Below are 22,275 nucleotides of genomic sequence, written 5' to 3' on the forward strand. Positions count from 1 at the left end.
ATTCTAATACATTATATATATATATATATATATATATATATAATGTATTAGAATTCAAGGCAGTAGGAGTTAGAATGTAGAAGTGGTTTCTGAGCCATAGCCTAAGTAGAAGCAGTGTGAATATGAATGGACATTAAGAAAACAAAACAAAACCAGAGACAAATAAAGAAAGACTCTTTGGAAGTGTGTCAAACATTGAAAAGGGAGATGATCAATGTGTGATTTTTGCCTCATATTTTCTATGCTAAACTGATTAGTTGGATACTTCTATTAAGGAGGTAATTACTTCTACCAAATAGTTCTTTCAAACAGATATATTGTAGACATATTCATAGAATAGTGAAATGCATCAAACTTCTTCACCATGTAGCTTCTTCATTACCGTGAGAAAAGGGAAGAAATACCTAAGGGAAGTCCTAAAAGAATAAATAATCTATTTACAACAATATCTTTAATAGCTCCAGAATACAAGAGATAGGAAAATTTTTCTTATATGTCTGCCTTGCTTATTTCTATTAGAATGTGAATCTATTGATATCAGGGATACTTTTTGCCTTTCTTTTTATCATGTGTCTAGCACAGTAGTTAAGAGCTAGTTAATATTAATAGTGGTTAATAATAATAGTGGTTAATAGAAAGTGCTTAGTAAATGCTTCTTTAGTTTGGAATGTTTAGTACACATATAATACGTGCTTTTGAGGAAGCTGAATCTGGTGGATCTGGTAGATTACTTGACCATAGGAATTTTCCACTACAGGGAGCTAAGCTGATATAGAATATTTTGAAGTCTAGTACCAATTGTTGATTCTTTGGAGCTGAGACATGGAATAAGGGTAGTAAGAACTCATTCTTGTAACATGGAAAATGGCAGGGTGGAATTCCTGCAAGATACAGGGTCAAGTCTCACCCAGAATTCCAGGGGAACCCCCTGGAGATCTCTGGGTGAGGGGACAGTTTAAAGCAGTTAGGGACAGTTGATTCCTGGGGGTTGAAATGAGCAGGTCACTCTGTTTGCTGAGCCCAGTTCTGGATAGCTTTGGTGGCCTGTGGCAAAAGCCATTTAGGTACTTCACTGCTCCTAGCCTGTTTAGCTTAACTAGAACTTTCCTGCAATAGCATTTTTTTACAATTTAGTTATTTTAGATATTAGAAGTGATAATTATAGGTTCTGAGGGCAGGATAGTTATAAAGTCTGCCACTCCCTCCTGTGGGGGGAGGTGGCGGGGGCTATTTCTACCTAACAGTTCAGGGCTTCCCAGATCTTATCACAATCCTTGAAAGCCTTCCCTTCCTTCCCCTTCCTCTTTTATCAGTAAAACTTCATCTTTGAAGTAGCTGTGCCTGGCTATTTATTTGGGAATACTCACTTCCTCCATAAAGCTTGGTTCCTTTCAGTTGCCAGCCCAAGAAGTCAGATCCTCGTTCTGTCCCTGATAGTAACATCAAGCTTCTCCTGTCTTTCCTAGTCAAACCTGTGGGGAAATAAGTTGAGAAAGTAAACATCTTAAGGAGAAAGCTTTTCCTAGCCTTCCCAGAAATTATATGATCAACCTCCATTTCTAAATGATTTCTAACTGCTTGTTGGGAGGGGGGAGAAGGAGCACTGAGCCAGTTTATGCCCCTCCCTTATCACTCAAGCCTGTGTGTGTGGGAGGAATGAGTCTTTCCGGTTTCTGGTTTCTGGCCAACACTTCAGCTTCCTAAATATCTGTTAAGATCAACATAACACTCTTCAACAAAAACTGCTGGGAAAGTTGGAAAACAGTATGGCGGAAGCTATGTATAGACCAATGTCTTACACTCTATATCTAGATAAGTCAAAAATGGAATATGATTTACATATAAAGAATGATACCATAACCAAATTAGGGAAACAAAGAATAGTCTACCTGGCAGATCTTTGGATAAAGGAAGAATTTATGACCAAACATGATATATAGAAAATTACAATATGTAAGATTAATAATTTTCATTTTTTAATTAAAAAGCTTTTGTATAAACAAAACTTTTTTATATAAAAAAAACCAAGATTAGAAGGGAAACCACAAACTGTGGAAAAATTATAACCAACTTCTCTGATAAAAGTCCAATTTCTCAAATTTACAAATAACTTAGTAACAATTTTAAGAATATAAGCCAATCTCCAACTAAAAATGGTCAAAGGATATAAACAAGCAATTTTTAGATGAAGAAATCAAAGCCATTAATAATCAAATAAAAAATGTTCTAAATTCCTCTCGATTAAAGAACTGCAAATTAAAACAACTACGAGGTACCACCTCACACCTATTAGATTAACCAATATAATAGTAAAGAAAAGTGGTAAATATTGGAGGAGATGTGACAAATTTGGGACAATAATGCATTGATGTTAAAGAATGTGAACTGATCCAAAGATTCTGGAGGACAATTTGAAACTATACCGAGAGGGTTATAAAACTATGTTTACCTTTGATGTGATAATATCATTACTGGATATGTATCCCAAATTGATAATAAAAAGGGGAAAGGACATAATTGTACAAAAATATTTATAGCTGCTCTTTTTGTGGTGGCAAGAAATTGGATATTGAAGAAATGTCCATCAATTGAGGAATAACTGTGGTAGATGTTGGTAATAGAATACTACTCTGGTATAAGAAATGATAAACAAGATGATTTCAGAAAAAGCTGGAAAGATCTGTGGGAACTGATGCAGAGTGAAATAAAACAAAAACTGGGAGAACATTGTACACAGTAACAATATTGGATGATGATTATCTGTGAAAACTCGGCTACTTTTAGTAATATAGTGATCTGAGATAATCCTGAAAAGTTTATGATGCAGAAAGCTATTCACCACCAAAGAAAAATCTGTTGGAGTCATCTTTCATATCAGTGTATTTATGGTTTTATTTTGTGGTTTTGACTATGTATAAATTTGCTCTTACAACATTGACCAATATATAATTGTGTTTTGCATGACAATGAAAAAGAAAAAAAATTAACTACCATTTCATCTAGTTATGGTAATGAAACTGGAGTGAAATACAATATAGAAAATAGTAAGAAAGTCAAATTCTTGGCTTATGAATATTCTTAAAGTGTTAGACTAGTTCACAGTGAAACAAATCTATAAAATGATATTACAATTGCTATGTTGATTTTCATATGATATTCCCTCCAAACTATGATTGGAGAATTAACTTGACTAAGGTAATAATAATAAAGAAATAAAGTGTATATTTATGACAGTTTTCCTTTTCGTTACATCACTTGGATGTCTCATTGACATGGCAATATGGTAATTAGAAGGAATACTTCCATGGATAAACCAACCCAATATAATAAAAAGAATAATTCTACATAAATTAATTTACTTATTCAGTGCCATATCAATCAAATTTCTAAGAAGTATCTTATGAAGATAGAAAAAATTAAATTCATCTGAAAGAACAAAAGGTCAAGAATATCAAGGGGATCAATGAAAAATATGTGAAGGAAGGTGACTTAGCTGTGCCTGATCTCTCAAATAGTACTGCAAAATGGTAATCATCAAAACAATCTGGAAATGAATAGGAAATTGATTGATAGAATGGTGGAATAGCTTAGGAACACAATACACAGTAGCAAAAGAATATAGTAATCTAATGTCTGAAAAATGGAGATATCCAAATTTTTGGAATTAGAAATCATTATTTGACAAAAATTTCTGGGAAAACTAGTAAGCAGTTTGACAGAAACCAGGTATAGATCAATATCTCACACTTTATACAAAGAAAAGGTCAAAATGGGTACATGATTTGGACATAAAGGGTAATATAAGCGATTTTAATTCTCATGATTAATCTCTCCTCTTACAGTCTTCCTCATCACCAACAAATCCTCCGAAATAAAGGTAAATTTACATAGTTAGCACTTCAAAAAACAATGTCTAAACATTGATCAATTAATATATATTTATTGAATACCTACTATGTGTCAGTAACTGTGCAAAATACTAGGTCTACAAAGAAAGACAAAAGATAGTTCCTATTCTCATGGAACTCACCATTTAATGGAGAGACAACAGGGTTATGCATGCCTTCAAAAATAATAGACAGAATGAGATAAGGAGAAGAATTTAAGGGAAATATAATGAAATTGAAAAATATTGGAAAGTTTGACTTTAAGATGTTTGTAACACATGCAATTCCATATATGGAATAGGTTTCTGGAAATGAGATACTTGATGTCATCAAAGAGGTTAGCACTGAATTAATACACTTGAAAATCACAATTATGGAGATGATCATTGTATCTAGGGTTGCTGATGAGGAGATAAAAAAGAAATGCACTCCATTTCACTTCTGGAGATCCAGAAGAGATAGAAACTGACAAGGAATCCCAGGAGTAGACCCCCCTCCTTCCAGTCCAACCTGTGCCAGACCTTACTGTGTCTTTCAAAGGATAAATTCTATCCAGGCCAACTAGCTTCCTGTCAAATATTAATCAAAATATCCTCTACATCATAGGGAAGAAATGAATCTAGAGAGGAGCTCAGCCCCACTCCAGGGTCCTGGAGAGGAGGTGCTATTCCTTTTTCCTGCCCAGACAGTGAACAACTTCAAGGAGTTAAAAGTGATCCTGGGCTTAAGCACTCTCCAAGATTGCTGTGAGACTCCATATCTGAGTTGTAGCCTTACCTCTTTCCATGTCCATTGGGTGACTTCAGGGAATTCTCTTTCCTTTCTGGACCTCAATCTCCCTGCCTTTCAGAGTTAAACTGAATAGTGGTGAGATTATGAGTAATTATTAGTAACTTGGAGACCTGATTTGTGAGGGCCTTTTCCCTGACCTTGATACCTCAGATTTGGAAAGGGATCCTTGTTTTTCGGTTTCTGTCCTTGTCTTCTCCTCTAAAGCAACTGGCTCTAGAGGTAGCCTGAGCCTGGATAAGAGTGGACTGAACTGGAATAGAGTTGAGTACATTTTACTATCTTGAAACTGAATGGAGAAATAGGGCTCTGTTATTCCTATTAGACATTGATTTTCCTTGCTAATTATTTCCCCTATTACCAACCCTTTATCCAAATCGAATTTCTAACTTTCTCTTCTTCTGTTGTTATTACTAGGATTTCTGTCAAATGTTTCAAATAATAGTTGGGGAATGGTGTAACCTTTGCTTTTCTCCTTAATTTACTCAAAAAGCTAGTGCATTGCCCCTTCAATAAAATGCTAAGTTTTAAAAAATACTTCTATACTTATATTTTATGGAGTTTAAAAAACAGATTATGCATTATTTAAACATAAAATACTTTATAGAGAAAAGAAGGGGTCAAGAATAGAGCTTTGTGGGTCATTCATAATTAGTAGGTGTGACCTGGATGAACATCCAGCAAAGGATATTGAAAAGGAATACTAAAATGAATAGGAGGACAAACAGATGATTTTTTCTGAAAACCAAGGGAAAAGGAAGTATCAAGGTAAAGAGGGTAAATATTAAAAAGCTACAAAGAGATCAAGAACAATGAAGATTGAGAAAAGGCCATGAGATTTTAAGAGACTGAAACTTTGAAGAAAACAATTTGGTTTGAATTGTGAGATCAGTAGACAGACTGCATAGAATTAAGAGAGTGAGAGGAAAATAATTGTAGGCACCTTTTGTATAAGGCATTGTCAAAGAAATTTGCCACAAAAGGGAGATGAGATGTGGAATGATAGCTACCAGGGATGAATGTATTAAAGAGGGTTTTATTTTATTTATTTCTTAATTTTTATTTTACCCCCCCCATTAAAGGCAAAAAAGAATTGCCATCATTTTCAAAATAATGAATCTTCAATGATTTTCTTCCCTCTCCCTTCTCTTCCACATTCCATACCACTGAGATGGTAAGCAATTTCACATAGATTTTACATGTACAATTATGTAAAACATTTTTTCCATATTAACCCTGTTGTGGAAGGCAACTCGAGCAAAAAAAAATTGAGAAAGTGAAATAAATTATTTTCAGTTTGGATTCAGACTCCATCAGTTCTTTCTCTGGAAGCAGATGATATATTTGATCATGAGTCCAGCTTAGTTATTCATTTCTTCATTGTACAGTATTCCTGTCACTGTGCACAATGTTCTTCTGGTTCTGTTTATTTCACTTGGCTTCAGTTTGCATTAGTCTTTAAAGTTTTTTTTTCTTCTTAGCTCCTGCTATTCATAATTTCTTACAGCATGATAGTATCCCATTACAATCATATACTACAACTTAATCAATCAATCCCTAATTGATGATTATCTTCTCATTTTCCAATTCTTGACCTCAACAAAAAAGCACTACTTCATATATTTTTGTACATATAGATCCTTCTGCCTTTTAAAAACTCTCTTTGGGATAGAAACCTAGTAATGCTATCATTGAGTTCAAGGATATGTGCCTTTAGGCACAGGTCCCCATTGCTCTCAAGCATAATGATTCAGTTCACAAGTCTTCCCACAGTTTATTACTGTCTCAATCTTTCTACATTCTCTCCAAATTTAGCATTTTCCTTTTCTTTCATAATAGTCAGTCTGATAGTTGTGAGGTATGCATCTACCTAATTAATAGTAATTTAGATATTTTTGCATGGCTACAGAGAGCTCTAAAGACTGTCTGAGAACTGGTGTTCATATCCTTTGATAGTTTATCAATTTGGGAATTTCTTGTATTCTTATATATTCAAGTAATTTCTTTATGTATACAATAAATGAGGCCTTTAGTAGAAACTTGTAAAAAAAATTGCACCATTCTGATTAGTCTATTAGTATCAATCATATTTCCCCTCTTTAATTTCTGACATCTACCTCTCCTAATTTGCCCTCATTTTTAACATCCTGACTTTCCTACTCTTATGCCCTTGCTCTCCTATTTTACTGTAGGATATGATAGATTTCTATACTCAATTGATTGGATATGTTCTTCCTTCATTGATCCAACTCTAATGAAAGTAAAGTTCACACACTCCCCTCCTCATCTCTCTCATCTTCCTCTCCACTTTAAAAGGTCTTTCCTGGCTCTTTTATGTGCAATAATTAACAATATTCTTTTTTTTACCTTCCCCCTCTTCCAAATGTATTCCTCTTTATTGTGTCTTAATTTAATTTACTTTTTTATGGTATCCCATTATATTCAACTCACACCTCGTCCTCTGTCTATGTATACTTCTAATTGCCCTAATGAAAAAGTCTTTTGGAGTTACAAGAATCATCTTCCTATGTAGGGATATACACAGTTTAATCTTATTGAAGGTCTTGTGATTTCTCTTTTTTGTTTGCCTTTTTATGCTTCTCTTGAGTACTCTATCTGATAGACTAATTTTCCACTCAGTACTGATCTTTTCATCAGGAATTTTGAAAGTCATCTATTTCATTGAGTACCCATTTTTCCCCTGAAGGATTATGCTTAGTTTTTTCTGGTTGATTCTTGTTTGAAGTCCTAGCTTTTTTGGCCTCTGGAATATCATATTTCAGTCCTACTGACCCTTTAATTTTAAAAGTGCTAAACCTTGTATTATCAGGATAATAACTTTGGTTACATGATATCTGATTTATTCTTTTTGTCTGCTTGCAATGTTTTCTCTTTGACCTTGGAGTTTGGGAATTTGGCTATCCTATTTCTGGGAAGTAACATTTTGGGATCTGTTTCAGGAGGTGATTAGTGTATCCTCTCAATTTCTCTTTTTCCCTCTGACTCTAGACTATCGGGGTCATTTTCCTTGATAATTTTTTTTAAATTTAAACATTTATTAATATTCATTTTTAACATGGTTACATGATTCATGCTCCTACTTTCCCCTTCACCCCCCGCACTCCCCCCACCCATGGCCGATGCACGTTTCCACTGGTTTTGTCATGTGTCCTTGATCAAGACCTATTTCCAAATTGTTGGTAGTTGCATTGGTATGGTGGTTTCGAGTCCACATCTTTAATCATGTCCACCCTGACCCATGCATTCAAGCAGTTGTTTTTCTTATATGTTTCCTCTCCTGCAGTTCTTCCTCTGAATGTAGGTAGCATTCTTTACCATAAATCCCTCAGAGCTGTCCTGGGTCATTGTATTGCTGCTGGTACAGAAGCCCATTACATTTGATTTTACCACAGTGTATCAGTCTCTGTGTACAATGTTCTTCTGGCTCTGCTCCTTTCGCTCTGCATCAGTTTCTGGAGGTCTCTCCAGTTCTCCTGGAACTCCTCCAGTTTATTATTCCTTTTAGCACAATAGTATTCCATCACCCACATATACCACAGTTTGTTTAGCCATTCCCCAATTGAAGGACACACCCTCCTTTTCCAGTTTTCTACCACCACAAAAAGCTCAGCTATAAATATTTTCGTGCAAGTCTGTTTATCTATGATCTCTTTGGGGTACAAACCCAGTAATGGTATGGCTGGATCAAAGGGCAGGCATTCTTTTATAGCCCTTTGAGCATGATTCCAAATTGCCAGCCAGAATGGTTGGATCAGTTCACAACTCCACCAGCAATGCATCAATGTCCCAATTTTGCCACATCCCCTCCAGCATTCATTACTCTCCCCTTCTTTCATTTTAGCCAATCTGCTAGGTGTGAGGTGATACCTCAGAGTTGTTTTGATTTGCATTTCTCTAATTATTAGAGATTTGGAACACTTTCTCATGTGCTTATTGATACTTTTGATTTCTTTACCTGAAAATTGCCTATTCATGTCTCCTGCCCACCTATCAATTGGGGAATGGCTTGATTTTTTATACAATTGCTTTAACTCCTTGTATATTTGCGTAATTAGACCCCTGTCAGAGTTTTTCGTTATAAAATTTTTCCCCAATTTGTTGTTTCCCTTCTGATTTTGACTACATTGTTTTTGTTTTTTAAATATATCAAAGATATTTTTTATTATCATATATTTTAGGTAATCCAATAAATTTTAGATTATCTGTCTTGAATTTATTTTCTAGCACATTTCCAGTGAAATAGTTGACCTTTTATCCTACTTTGTTTCTACTCTTTTGAATTTGTTTGATTGTTTCCTTATGTCTTATGTGGTCCTTAGCTTCGATTTGACCAATTTTAATTTTTAAGGAATAATTCTATTGAGTGAAATTTGGTATTTCCTTTTCATTTTGGCCGGTTCTACTTTTTAAAGAGTTCTTTTCTTCAGTGGATTTTTGTACCTCTTTTTCTATATACTTTATTCTATCTCTTAGAAATGTTTTTTTCTTTAGTGATTTTTTATATATCTTTTGCCTTTTGGCTAATTTTGATTTTTAAGCAGTTCTTCTCTTCATTGCATTTTTGTAACTCTTTTACCTATTGGTCTATTCTGTTGTTGTTGTTTTTTTACGTATTGGGTTTTTCCAGCATATTTTTGTGCCTCCTTTACCAAAACTGTTGAGTCTCTTTTCATGATTTTCTTGTATCATTCTCATTTCCTTCCCCTATTTTTCTTCTGCCTGTCTTATTTGCTTTTTAACTCCTCTCATTAGCTCCTCCATTAATTCATTTTGGGCCTGAGAGAAATTCCTATTTTTCTTGGAGACTTTGGATGAAGCAACATTGTCTGTGTTCTTCTGTGCTTGTATTTTGGTCTTTCCTATCTTCATAATAAGTTTTCTAGTTGAGTTTCTTTTGTTATTGTTGTTGTTCTCTCATTTCACAGACTTTTTCTTTTCTTTGAATTTCAAACAAATTGTTAAATTGGGCTCTGTAACCAGGATAAAGGGAGCTCTGTTCCAAACTTTGGGTTTTTTGTGCACCTGCATTCAGGGGTAGCTTTGGGGATTTTTCTATTATCAGTTCTTCTAAGGAGGTATGGAAACCCTGCTCGGATTTGTGAAAAAACACGACTATATTTCCTCAGCATTGTGACCTTTTTTTCTCTGCAGCCACAAGTGCTAGCGTGTGCTAGTTTTCCTCCTCACTTTGAGACTTTGCCCAAGAATAGCAACCTGTTTAGACTTATGGGAAATATGAAAAGTCTTGCACCCAGAGCCAACAAAGGAACACATGTAATATCCTTCTAAGCTGTTGTCCAACACCCTTACCATCTGTTGCTGAGAGCTACATAAACCTTTGCTGCAAATTAAGCTATTCCAAGGGCATATTGCTATGGTAGGGCCTGCATTGGCATACTGTTTCACTTCCACCCTGGTAGAGTAGACCTTTTGGCCTTCTAAATTGTTTTAGGCAGTTTAATTATTTCACTCTTTTTATGGGTTCTTCTGTCCCAACAAATTTTTGAGGAGTTATGTCATATTTTGGAGGATAATTTATTAGATATCAGGTTGGTTTCTCTAAATTCTCAGTCAACAAGGCACAGTGCCTCTATTTTATGTTTTTTAGGATGGAGGAAATGGGAATCTTTCTTTCTCTTCCTCAAGAAGTTACTGTTATTCCCTTTTGGCTATAAAATGAAATAAAAATCCTTCTGCTTTTCTTTTAAAATCTTGCACAGTTTTATTCCAAACTATCTTTGCAAATCTGTTACATTATTCACCTTGATTTCTTCAACATTCTAGTCAAACAGATCTGCTTATGGTTTTCTCTAAAAGAAATTTCATTTCATCACTTTACATTTGAACAAGCTCTTCATCATCTCTGGAAACTTCTCACTCCCTCTGTGTCTTTAAAATCCCTACTTAACTATAAGATTTTACTCAAGTTTTCTCTGTCTCTGTCTGTGTGTCTCTGTATCTATGTCTCTGTCTCTCTTTTCTTGTAATTATTTGACTCATTCATGTTTGTGTAAACCACTATGTGAATTTTTTAAATAAACCATGAAAAAGAGACATATGAGGTTTGAACCAAGATGGATGTGTTACAAGGGCAGCAGTGTGCAATTTCAAAATGAAAATTCTCTCTTACCAAGAGTAAAATATCACCACAAAATGAATATAGGAGTGAAAGAACTAACAGAGACAGAGGAAAACAACTTTAAAAAAACGTAGGCAGAGATCATCTGGGGTACTGAGGTGAGAGGGGAGCAGAGTTAACAGGAGGCATAGCAACAAGTGAAGAGCAAGCCACACCCTTCATTGCCCCACACATCTGCTCTCACAGGTTCCAAACTTAAACCCAAGCTAAGTCATACCCTAAGATCCTGTCTGGCAATTACTAGTCAAAGCCAACTAACACCCCTTTAAATTTCATCCTGTAAAGAATCCCACAGTCACAGTTTAAGGCAATCTGAGTTGAATGGGGCTGATCTGTGTAGGCCCAGAGTGAAGCCAGGAATTCCATTGGGGTTTCTGGTGAGAACATAATCAACGGTTTGGATGGAGGACAGAATTCTCAGGGGAAGCCTCCCAGGGATCTTTTTGCCAAAAACTATGGGTGGAAGTCTAGGACAGGGTAATCAAGGGTGTGCCTGATTGAATCAAGAACACCTTGAGACCAAAAACAAGAGCCTAAGCCTGGGGCTAGAATATGATCAGCAATTGACCTGATCAAGTTCAGAGTGAGATCAAAAGCTTACACTCAAGCCAGAGGAATGTCTTTAAGCTATCAGCATCTCAAGGGTCAATTGAATCAGCAGGGGGAAGGGACTCTCAGAGCTCTTAGCCCTCAGACCATCTGGTAAACTACTAACAACCCAGAAAATAAGCCAAAATTAATACTAAGGTAGGACTGAAGTTTAAGAGGGTACCCCAACTCCCTAAAAAATAGAGCCTACTTTTAATTAGCTAGGAAAAATGAGGAAACAATAAAAAACAGGGCAGCTGGGTAGCTCAGTGGAGTGAGAGTCAGGCCTAGAGACAGGAGGTCCTAGGTTCAAACCCGGCCTCAGCCACTTCCCAGCTGTGTGACCCTGGGCAAGTCACTTGACCCCCATTGTCCACCCTTACCAATCTTTCACCTATGAGACAATGCACCGAAGTGCAAGGGTTTTAAAAAAAAACAACACCTAACTCTAAAGACTTTTTATGGAAACAAAGAGCAAGGTGCAGACATAGAAGGGGACAGCAAAAGCAAAGGAAACATACTCCAAGTTCAAAAGAAAAATATGGATTGGACACAGATTCTGGAAGAGCTCAGAAAAATCTTCAAAAACAATTATTAGAGGTAGAGGAAAAGTGGGGAAGAGAAATGAAAGTGATTCAAGAAGAAATGGACCAATTGAAAAATTGGGGAACCAAAACTGACAGAGGAAAACTAGGTGTTAAAAATTAGAATTGACCATGTAGAAATTAATAATTTCATGAGAAATCAAGAAACAATAAAGCAGAATCAAAGGAATAAAAAATAGAGTAAAACATGAAATATTTTAATGAAAAACAACTGACCTAGAAAATAGGTCTTAGAAAGACAATGTGAGAATTATTGGATTACCTAAAAGCCATGATGAAGAAAAAATGTGGATATCATATTATAAGAAAGTATCAAAGAAAACTGCCCAGAGATCCTTGAATGAGAAAATAAAATTGAAATTGAAAGAATTCACAGATTGCCTAAAAGAAAGAAAACCTCAATTGACAACTTCCATGAATTTCATAGCCAAATTCAAGAGACACCTAGCCAAGGAAAAATATTTCAAGCAACAAAAAAGAAACCATTCAAATACCATGGAGCTACAATTAGGGTTACTCAGGACCTAGCAACTTCTACATTACAGGATCAGAAGGCATGGAATATGATATTCAGAAAAGCCAAAGGTTTGGGTTTACAATCAGTTACCTATCCAGCAAAACTAAGTACACTCTTTCAGGGGAAAAATGGTCATTCAGTAAGATAGAAGATTTCCAAACATTCCTTAGGAATAAGCCAGACATAAACAAAAAATTTGAAGGCCAAATATGAGACACAAGAGAAGCTCAGAAAGGTAAATAAGAAAGAAAAAAATTAAGGTACTCATTAAGGTAAAAATATTTATATGTCTACATGGAAAGAATCTACAAAATTCAAGCCATTCCCCAATCAACAAATGGTCAAAGGACATGAATAGACAGTTTTCACAGGATGAAATCAAAAGTATAAATAACACATGAAATAGTGTTCTAAATCTCTCCTGATTAGAGAAATGCAAATTAAAACAACTATGAGGTAACATCTTACACCTAGATGACTGGCCAATATGGCAGCAAGGGAAAGCAACAAATGTTGGAGGGGATGTGCAAAATTGGGACACTAATACACTGCTGGTGGAGTTATGAATTGATCCAACCATTCTGGAGGACAATTTCAAACTATGCTGAAAGATCTAGCCATAGTACTACTGTAATAATGAAAAAGACTTGTACAAAAATATTTGTAGTCCTACTCTTTGTAGTGGCAAAAAATTAGAAAATGAGGGGATGTCCCTTGATTGGGGAATGGCTGAAAAAATTATGGTGTATGTTGGTGATGGAATATTATTGTGCTAAAAAGAATAAAGAAATGGAAGAATTCTATGTAAACTGGAATGACCTCCAGCAATTGATACAGAGTGAAAGGAACAGAACCAGGAAAACACTGTCTCACCTTGAAGTTACTCAGGATGGAATTGATCAATGAACAATGTACTGATACACTGTGGCACAATTGAATGTAATGGACTTTTCCACCAGTAGGAATGTAATGACCCAGGACAATTCAGATGAACTTAGGAGAAAGAATGCAATCCACATCCAGAGAAAGAACTGTGGAACCAGAAATGCATTAGAAAAATATATGATAGACCATATAGTGTGATAGGGATGTGATTGAGGTTTTGATGTTAAAGAATTATTCTACTGCAAATATGAATAACATGGAAATAGGTTTTTTTTTTAACACTGCTTGTCAGATTTGGGCAGGCAGAGGAGCTAAGGGGGGGTGGATCATGTAATCATGTAACCATGGAAAAACATTCTAAATAAAAATTTAAAAAATTAAAATAAACCATTAAACATTAACAGTACATGAAATATTGGGTGTATTCCTTTTAGTCAAATACCTTTAATACTAAATTCCAATAGCAGAATTTCAGTCTTGAATAAGTGGTTCTTGATGTACCTAAATGTTATTATTTGTGTTTCTTTCTCTCCCCATTCCCCAACTCCAAATGAAAGAGGACAAAAACACCTGCCAATCTGCTATGAACAAACACTCATTTTTATACAATTTGGGTTCTTAGATGTTGAGACCTGAGGCATAGGTTTGGGCTTTTCTGGAATACTAGCAACCTCTCTGTCCAGGAAGGGTTTTTATTTAGTCTTTTACTTATAGTTTTACTTTGGAAGAGAACTGGGGAAGGGGAGGGAGTTATGACATTTCCCAGTGTGGGCAATACTACTCTTTTGAGTATAGCCCCATAATAAAGCCTTCATTATATTGATAACCCAAGGACCCTGTGAATCCTTCAAAATCCTGTTCTCCCAGGGATCCTGCAACAATCAACCCTGAAAATACTAAAGAATATTTCTATAGTGGTGTTCACCTACCTCTCCTATTAGTATTATACCCTGAAAAAATTCATAATCAAATGTTTTATATACATCATGTCTCTTAAAGCCTTTAAGATAAAGCACTGGTTTCACGCAGTCTTTTCTGGTGGAATCAGGATACTGGAGAGTCATTGGACACTTGTTTCCAAGATTTACTAATGCTTCAGTGAGCTGAAAGAGAACCAATAGTTGGTGAGGCTGGAGAGAACCACATAACACATGCTAAGTGTCCCAGACATGGCCAGTAATATGAAATCCAAGCCACACAGCAGAGTGAGACCACCTATAGAAATTACAACCACTTCTCCTTATATAACCCCAACACAGGCAGCCAGAGACATCAGAAGCACAAGCAGCAGAAAGAATCCAGTAGGGATGGCAAATACCATAAGGAACATCAGCAAGGTTAAGACAACAAAGGGATGTTTATCTAGGCACTGACCAATTGCAGAGTTCATAAAAGCTATCACCTTAGAGTTGCTTTGGATGAAATTGATCAGTGAAGTTTGCTTCTTCTGCAACTCCTTAAAATCTCTGGATGTACTGGAGGTCTCCATTTTCAACGTCCTTATTTCCTACTTGTTCAAGCTTCCTCAGAGAGGTGACAAACAAAATAACCCAATTCTCCTTCATATGTCTCTGTTTAGTTCTTTCTGGTCTGGATTCCCTCCACAACCACAGCCATTCTTGAGCCGGCTACTCACTCACATTGGCCAATGAAGCAGAAAACTGAGGGCACCCTGGGTGCATGTAGGAGTAGGTGGAAAGGCAGCCTGAAATTTTTAATACAAATTAATACTCCACACATGAGTATTGTGTGGACTTAGGACATTATTTAGACAAATATACATCCAAGACAAACACAGTTGGCAGCTTGGAAGTGATATAATTCTATACTTATTTGTTTTCAGTGTTTATTTTTCTTAGACTAATGTATTGAAATTTCAAAGTAATAAGGAACATTTCTCTGCATGCATAACTTCCAAAGCAAATCCTGGAAGTTCATCAGGCATCATATGTTGAAAATGTAGACTAGTGGGATAAAGGGAAAAAAGATCTAGTATCATTATAACTTTATAATGTTTGAGTTACAAGCATGAACATTACTATGTATTATTGGATTTTAACTGAATGGAATTGTGCGTGAAGTAACTTACCTGGAGGACCTATCTTCAGTACCCCAATGATAGGACGTAGGTGTCAGAGAGTAATGTGTCATATGCTAGGGTCCCCTGGCAGCAATATGAGTATCAATGTGCAATATTGCCATGAATTTAATGGGGTTTAAAAGGTTAATGTGGGGAGAGTAGAGGGGCCTTTTTTACTTCTGCTCTTAAAAGGATTGACTTTTTGGACTGGCACTTGGTAAATAGCTGTGCAGCATGGAGGGGACTGAGCTGGGCTGAAATCTGGAATGTGATCTTACGTAAATTAGTGAGTCTGAAATCTTAACTCTCTTCTCTCTCTCTTTTCATTCTTTTTCTTTACTAATAAATACTTATAAATCTGGTGATAAACCTCAAGATCAACTTTTATTTGAAACGATTGTTACACATTGACTTATAGTAAACCTCTGTGTTTTATATGAATTAGTAGCACCAAACTAGAATTTTATTGTATTTGTAATTAGAACATATGAATTTTTTCCCTGTTAACTGCCTCATTATTATTTCTTTTGGTTTAACTTAACATTAAAAATTGTTTGTCCTCTGAACTTAGTAGAACAAAACTTCAAAGAAACATCTGATAGTAATGGAGTCAGGAACAAAATTGATTTGTATATATATATATATATAATAATCTGGAATTATAATCTTCAAACATTTTTGATAAGGAATAGCTATCATTAAAAAAAGAATTTTGAACATATTTAATACACATATGTATATATTATACATATAAGCATAGATTCAATGAATACACACATTAGTATATGATTATGCATACATAACACTCAAAAATGTACTGTTGTAAGAATTTACATACCTTCTAAGACATGTAATGTATAATATATACATCATTAAATTTTAGATATGATGAGATGAAAATTAAATGACATATTTTCAAATATATATTAAAGGTACACAACATTTTTACTCTTAAAAATATTATGAAGAAGCATTTTGGTAGGAATGAGATTGAATAAGATTCAATTCTTTTTAATCTCTTTCAATATCATAGGGAATAGAGCAAGCATCTAAATTGTAATTATTATTGCTATTTATTAATTTGATTAACATAAAACTAGATAAAAAAGTAAATTTATAATTTATTTTATCAAATATGTATGATAAATATTTTAAAAGGTTTTAATAGTCAGTAAAACACATAGGATACCAGATTTTCAGCAGGAGTTATTTTTCTTTTATATAAAATGCCATGAAAGAAAAAAAACAAAATAATGAGCTAAAAGTGTTTTTTTTCCTGATTTCAATGGAAAAGGTAATTTTTAAATGTAAATTTTCCTCTTTACTTCAGTTAATTGATGGTATTATACCTTAACTTCCTCTTCATATTTGAATAATATAGTTCTATTTTTATATATGGTGAAAACAGTAATAAATCCAAGTTTGACTATATAGGAGAATTTAAAAAAGAGTTATACAAAATGAGATTGGAAAAATACATTGTGGTCAGGTCATATTTTATATACCCAAGGATTATTTATAATTAATGCTAAAGACAACAAAGGGGAAATGGAGTTTACCAAATAGTGAAATAATGTGATCATATTTGCATTAAGTAAAATCACTTTAAAAGATATGTGGACAATAGAATGAAATGTGTGGGTGGGTGGATGGAGTGAGGATAGAGGTAGAGGGTCCAATTATTAGGCCATTGAAACAGTCCAGGTGATTGGAAATGAGAACTTGAATGATGATAGTTCCAGTTTTTATGGAAATAGAGGGATGGATTTAAGAGATGTTCTTGAGGTAGAAATGCAATTTTGATATTGCTTAGATATGAGGATAGAAAATGAGAAATCAGAAATGATAAGAAGTAATAACACTCATTGATTAGACAGATGATAATACTCTTTTCAGAAATAGAAAAAGTTAAAAAGTGATGAAATATTTGTGATACAGTTCATAGTCCATTCATTCTTGTTTGTCCTACGGTTCACTATATTTTACCACAAAAAGAAAAAATAGGAAGCAGTGGTATTATTCATTCTCTGACTCTGTAGAGTAAAGAGCCCATCCCTTCAGGAGGTGCCTGCTATCGTCACTAGGTAACTAGGAGACAGTGAGGGATATGCTTGTTGAAGAAGGAGGAATTTTCCCAATGGCCTGCACATGGCCACTATTGTTTGCATATGTACCTTGTAAGATGGCCTGATGGTCCAATGCCTTTTTAAAACTTTTTCCTTCTGTCTTAGATTCAAGAATATTATGATTATAATGTGGAGTCTGGCTGTAGATTTATTACTTTTATTAATTAGAAAGGAGAGGATAAAAGAAGAGCAAAACTATAGATCATTCCTAAAGAAAGTATTATTATATAGCCTCCATTTAAATAAGACCTAAATCTCTTACCACAGCAAGTGCCTAGTGCATCTGATATATCTCCATTCAAGAAGCCAAGAGCCTGAAATCTAGTTGGACCTCAGTCTATCTAACATTCTCTCTGCCCACTGATTCTCATATGTCACACATCCTGAGCCAGTGTGAGTCAACTGTTGCCCTTTCTCCTTCACCAGATTGTCTAGGGGACTTCCCAAGGGACATTCAGCCTGACTCTGATCTCATTGTCTGGATTTTCTGCTGACCCAAGGGGACACCAGAGTTTAGATTTTATCCACAGAATCAAAGTTCCCTCAATAACTTCCTTCACAATACAAATATCAGTTTCAAGCTAGAAAGCCCTGGGCAATTGTGGTTAAGTTACTTGTCTACTGTCACACAGTAACAAAATTTCTGTGTCAGAATTCAGGTCCTCCCAAATCCTGGCCTGACTCTGTTTCTGTCCAGTTACCTAGTTGTGTTTGAGGGCTCAAAGGCTTAGAACAGTGATGGACAAACTATGGCCTACAGGCCAGATGTGGCCCCCTGAAATGTTCTATTCAGCTGTGTGACATTATTCCTAATCTGATGAATACAATGAGTAGGATACAATACAATGAAACTTAGAAAGAGTTGCCTTAGAAACAGACTGACAGATGAGCATTTCCTTTCCTTTGGCCCCCTCTTTAAAAAGTTTGCCCATCACTGGCTTAGAGGATTGAAAGAGTTTAGGTTTCAAAGAGTTAAGAGAAGACAGATTGGAGGAGTGTTGCGAGAAAATAAGAAACATCATGTTTGCTTTATTTTAGACATATCCTATTTCTCTGCCTATTGCCATCTATCGTGAGGTAGAAATTGAGGTGACTTTTTTACCTACCATCTTTTTGTATGAATACTTATCCTCGAGATTTATGCCACAACTTCCCAAGAAAATGAGACTTATAGTTTGAAAAGCTTTAACATAGAGAACAGATAATCTATGGGTAATCAGAGGCTGATAATATTTATGCTATTTTCATCTAACCATTTGTATTTAAATAGCAAACACAGAAAGTATTTACCTTTTATCACTTTTAATATTCTATTGGAATTCTTAAATTTCAATATAGAAAATGGAAGAAGAAATGTCAAAAATAGAAAATTAAAGTTTGAATCTTTAAGAATGTAGTGTGGACTTCCAGGTTAATATGGTGGCAGAGTAGAGGCAGGTCTACTTTCTCTCCTTACCAATGGATATAGAGTACCTCCAAAGGACAAAAAAACAAATCCAGATGAAAGACGGGACCACACAATAGGGCACAGTATTGAAGGTACATGGGATTTGAGCACTTCCACACTATGAGGGGGGGAATTAGGTCCCATCAAAATTCTAGCGGATCACCCCTCCCCCACCCGACCCACAGTACCAGAGGCAGAGGCTGCACTCCAGAGTTAGAGCCAGTGGGGGCACAAAATCTAGCTCCTTAGCAGCTAACTGGCACCACTAGAAGCTTGCCCCTGAGAGCAGCAAGACATGAGACTTCAGGTAGCGGGAAAACTCAGACCTTGGACACAGGAGTGGGGCTGAGAGAGGCAGCAGCAGCTCCCAGCATGCAAAGACTCAGGGGTAAACCTCAGGTGGTAGAGCAAGCATGGGCCAATTTCCTGGCTCCAGGCAGCTGACCAGGACCATGGGGGCTTGACCTTGAAAACAGCTAGACCAGAGACCCAAGGAGGCTGGAAAACTCAGACTTTGGACACTGGAGTGAAGCTGAGAGAGGCAGCAGCAGCACCCAGCCTGCTCAGACTCAGGGAAAAACCCCAGGTAAAGGAGCAAATGTGGGCCAAGTTCTGGGCTCTGGGCAGCTGGCTAGGAACCCAGGGGCTGAACCCTGAAAACAGCTAGACCAGAGACCCTAGGAGCGTCCCCAGAGAAACCAGGAGACTCACAAAGTAGCCTCAGGCAAAATCTGCTCCTTACCTCCATGCAAAGAGAATAAGATTGCCTTACTCAGACTTCTGGCAGATAAAGCACAATAATGCCAAGTGAAGCCCAAGAAATAAACAAGAAGAAAAAGAAAAAAAACTCTAACACTTGATAACTTCTGCACAGAAAAAATCCCAGAAAACAGAGGAGGACAATTAAAGACATCCAAATTTTCCCAAAAAAATGAAAATGTGAAACAAGATCTTGAAGAGTTCAAATCTGAGATCATGAGAAAAATGGAAGAGATCTGGCAAGAAAATAACAGTTTAAAAGGCAGAATTTCACAATTGGAAAGTGAGGCTCAGAAATCAAATGAATTGATACACAAATTGAAGACCAGAAATGACCAACTAGAAGCCTTGAAGAACCAGAGAGACCAGACTGAAAAGGAAAACCAAAAGATTTTAGCTGAAAACCAGTCTCTAAAGGCTAGAATTGTGGAATTAGAAGCCAATGATCTCAGAAGACAATGAGAATTAATAAGCAAAGTCAAAAGAATGACAAAATAGAAGGAAACATAAAATATCTCAATGATAAGTTAATAGACCAAGAAAACAGGTCTAGAAGAGACAATCTGAGAACCATTGGTCTTCCTGAAAAAGCTGAAATTAATAGAAATTTGGACTCCATACTAAAAGAAATTATTCAGAAAAACTGCCCTGAAGTCATACAACAAGAGGGCAATATAGACTTTGAAAGAATCCATAGATCACCCTCTACACTAAACACTGAAAAGACAACCCCCAGTTATATAATAGCCAAATTCAAGAGCTTCCAAGTAAAAGAAAAAATTTTACAAGAAGCTAGAAAGAGACAATTCAGATATCAAAGAGCACCAATCAGGATCACAAGGATCAGGCAGCCTCCACACTAAAAGACTGCAAGACTTGGAATGTGATATTCAGAAAGGCAAGAGAACTGGGTCTACAACCAAGGATCACCTCCCCATCAAAACTGACTATATGCTTCCAGGGGAAAGTATGGGCATTCAACAAGATAGAAGATTTCCAAGTATTTGCACAGAAAAGACCAGGACTAAATGGAAAGTTTGAAATCCAACCAAAAAAAAAACAAGAGAAACATGAAAAGGTAAATAAGAAACAGAGGGGAAAGAGGGAAAACACTGATTTTTAAATTTGCCTCTTTAAGGGCTTTAATAAGATCAAATTATTTGTATTCCTATATGGAGAAATGTTATGTGTCACTTTCAAAAACTGTATTCACCATTATAGTAATTAGGAGAATTATTCTTCTAGAGAGAGGTTGGAGTACTAAATGGTCTAAGATGAGATGGGGTCGGGGAAAAAGAGGGGGGTGAATAGTAGATGACACCAAGAGAAACTTGAATGAATAAGAAAAATAGGATATACTGTACCACACAAAGAGAGCATAGGAAGGGGAGGGGATGAATACTATTATAAGAAAGAGAGGAAGAGAGTATTAAGAGGTACTTAAACCTTACTCTCAGCAGAATTAATCCTGAGAGGGAAGATTAGCTATATTCATTGGGATATATAATTCAATCTAACCCTACTGAGAAAATCAGAAGGGATTAACCAAGGGGAGCAGGGGAGTGGGTAGGTCAAAAAAAGTGAGGGGAGGATAGGAGGGAGGGAATTCATTAGACCTTAAAAAATAAAAAGAGGGGCATAATAAGGAAGGGGTGGAAAGGGAAATAAATCAAGGGAGGGGACAAGGGGGACTGGTCTAAAACAAAGCACTGGTTTAAAAGGTAATAGCATAAGATGAAGGGGTAGAAATAGGAGAGGATACCAAAATGTTAGGGAATACACAACTGATAATTATAACTCTGTATGTGAATGGGATGAATTCGCCCATAAAACAGAATCAAACAGTAGAGTGGATTAGAAACCAAAATCCTACCATATATTGTCTAAAAGAAACACATATGAGGCAGGTGGACCTACACAGGTTTAAGGTAAAGGGATAGAGCAAAATCTTTTGGACTTCAAATGAGAAAAAAAAGACAGGAGTGGCAATCATGATTTCTGACAAAGCCAAAGTTAAAATAGATATGCTTAAAAGAGACAGGGATGGTAATTATATCCTGATAAAAGGCAGTATAGACAATGAGGAAATAATGGTGCTCAATATGTATGCACCAAATGGTATAATATCCAAATTCCTAAAGGGAAACTGGAAGAGTTCAAGAAGGAAATAGATAGTAAAACCATACTAGTGGGAGAACTAAATATTCCTCTTTCAGATCTATATAAATAAAACCAAAAATAAATAAGAAAGAGATAAGAGAGGTGAATGAAATTTTAGAAAAATTACATTTAATAGATATGTGGAGAAAAATAAATAAGGACAAAAAGGAATAAACCTTCTTTTCAGGTACACATGGTACATTCACAAAGATTGACCATGTAATAGGGCATAGAAGCATTGCAAACTAATGCAAAAGAGCAGAAATAATAAA

The 22,275-nt window shown here is 35.7% G+C and overlaps 1 pseudogene; it reads right to left on the reverse strand.

Moving 5' to 3' along the window:
• The window catches only part of LOC123250291, a 65,864-nt pseudogene that overhangs the window by 14,443 nt on the left and 29,146 nt on the right, over positions 1-22,275 (reverse strand).

The sequence above is a fragment of the Gracilinanus agilis genome, chromosome 1, assembly GCF_016433145.1.
Source record: "Gracilinanus agilis isolate LMUSP501 chromosome 1, AgileGrace, whole genome shotgun sequence".
Lineage (NCBI taxonomy): Eukaryota > Metazoa > Chordata > Mammalia > Didelphimorphia > Didelphidae > Gracilinanus > Gracilinanus agilis.